General features: G+C 52.3%; 1 long non-coding RNA gene across 1 annotated transcript; it reads right to left on the bottom strand.

The window, feature by feature from the left end:
- Positions 1-514: 514 nt before the first annotated feature.
- On the bottom strand, positions 515-1,413 carry LOC135307447 (uncharacterized). The gene is made up of 3 exons (XR_010368167.1): positions 1,270-1,413; positions 756-906; positions 515-615 (listed from the first exon to the last, which is right to left on the bottom strand). It is a non-coding gene; the product is annotated as an uncharacterized LOC135307447 (long non-coding RNA).
- Between the last annotated feature and the right edge of the window lie 781 nt (positions 1,414-2,194).

Below are 2,194 nucleotides of genomic sequence, written 5' to 3'. Positions count from 1 at the left end.
TGACTATCACTATCACTAATACAATCACCCTCCTCTAATATCAAGTAACGCTATCATTGAAACAATCACTATCCCCTAATATTAACTAACGCTATCATTAAAACCATCACTATCCTCTAATATTAACTATCACTATCATTAAAACAACCACCACCCTCTAATATCAAGTGTCCCTATCACTATCACTAAAAGAATCACTACCACTATCACTATTTATGGCTATCACTATCACTAACCATCTATCACTATCACTAATCTTCATCCTCTAACAGATAGTAGTCCTGCAGGTATTGGTAGGAGGGCCAAGAGGATGCTGTGGGCTGAGGTGACTCCAGGGAAATCCAGTGGTCCCGTGAAGAGGTGTTGTCAGCCAGAGCACAGAAGGAGCAGGTGGGCAGAGGTGACGGGTCTGCGCTCATGTTCTTGTGCAGCCGGGCGAGCTCTGCTGCAAAGAGCTCAGGAAACAGGCGGCAGCTGTCCCTGAACCCGTTGCCTTGGGCTCTCTCGCTGCTTCCCGCTCCTTCTCCTGACTCTGCTTCACCTCTAGGCTGACCACAGCTTTCCCAGGAAGAGTCCCAGTCCTGTCCTGTTGCCTCTTTGTCCTCCTGGCTCCTCCTGTAGAAACAGATTTCCAAGAAGACTCCTCACAGATAGGAATTTGGAGCACAGTTTCCTCAGAGCCCTGCTAGGAGCCGCCTGGGCGCTCCTGCATGCTGCAAAGACTTCCTTGCCAATGGCAGCAATTAATAACTGACCTGTCTCTCTTCAGCAGCTGATGCATGACTAGATAGCCAGACACTGCCCCAAGCAGAAGCAAAGCTGAGGCTGCTACTGTCCCTACTAGGATGTAGTACTTGCTCGGGTCACAGTGTCCAGCAGTCTGGGCTTTTTGCCCACCGGATGACCCTGGCAGGAGAAGAGACAATGCAAGAGTCAGCGTTTGTGCTCTGCACTAGGCATAACCCCACAGTGTGCTTCAGCTGCCCAAGGACTGGCACTGCTAGTGGATCAGAACTGACATCTGATGTTGTCTTCAGAGATGGCTTCCTCTGGCTCTGGTGTCTTAGCATCAGGGACCAAGAGGGATCCCATCAAGCTCTCATGCACAAGAGCCCAGTGTGTGCCAGGGAGCAGCACTGCCCCATCTACTCCTCCGGGCTGCAGGCCCGGGCTGCGTGCTGGGCACCTGCAATTCACCCATGGAGAGCACTGCAGGGATACAGCAGAAATGCTGCTCTTTGCCCAAGACAGCATCTAGCAAGCACTCACCTGAATATTCCTCAGGCTCAGCAAGTGTCCTGGTGTCCTCTATTGGTTCTCTTTTTTCATGTGAGCCTGGCACACTGTCACTTTCTTCCACAGCTAAGGTCTCCGGCACAGTCTCAGAATCTGTCTCTTCAGAAAAACAAAACATTGCACACATTAACCAGAAGCCACTGCCCCTCAGCACAAGCACGGTACCATGGCCTGGGCATTCCGGCAAGCGGCGCTGACGAGGCCGCTGTCCCCCCCAAGACAGGAGGAATCGACAGCTGGATTTTCTGCAGTGCAACAAGAAGTGCAGACCCAAACCAGCCAAGACTTAACCAAATGACCCACAGAAGGAGTACCTTCAGGTTCCCCCTCACCCTTGGACTCCAGCTTCAACCCGTCCCTGAGCCTGAGCTTTGCAAGGGGCAGCCAAGGCTTGCTCTGATGTCATTGCTGCCTCCATGCTGTGCTGAGCGTGTGGCGAACCCAAATTCAGCACCGGCCTTTGCCCAACATCTGGATGCCAATGTCTGCACAGAGCAGCCCTGGCCAGGAATGCTGCAACTGCAGCAGCAGCTGGAGAAGCCCCTGGCAGTCATCTGGAAGAACAGCTGCGAGCGGAGGCTGTGCTGGACCATCTCTAGGGCTCCCTGCAGGAGCTGTGAAATGGAGTGGGCCTGCAGCAGGACTCTGACTGAGTGCTTCTGCCTGTCCAGGATACAGCACATGCCTACAGGAAGCAAAAGCTCAGCTTCCCGGCTGCCAGGGTTAACAGAGTGGGATATACTAACCAGATGGGGCTTCATGCAAGGCTGCCAGGAGCTCCTTTGGAACATCCGGCAATCCTTCAGGGAACTCTTCAGGAACCTTGTCATCCTTCATCCCTATTGTTAGATTTACAAAAGCACGTTAACCTATGACGGTATTTTTCTCGTGAATAAAA

This window comes from Passer domesticus, chromosome 9 (genome assembly GCF_036417665.1).
Source record: "Passer domesticus isolate bPasDom1 chromosome 9, bPasDom1.hap1, whole genome shotgun sequence".
Taxonomy (NCBI): Eukaryota; Metazoa; Chordata; class Aves; order Passeriformes; family Passeridae; genus Passer; species Passer domesticus.
The sequence above is the reverse complement of the archived record's forward strand: the minus strand, read 5'-3'. Positions and strand labels throughout refer to the sequence as shown.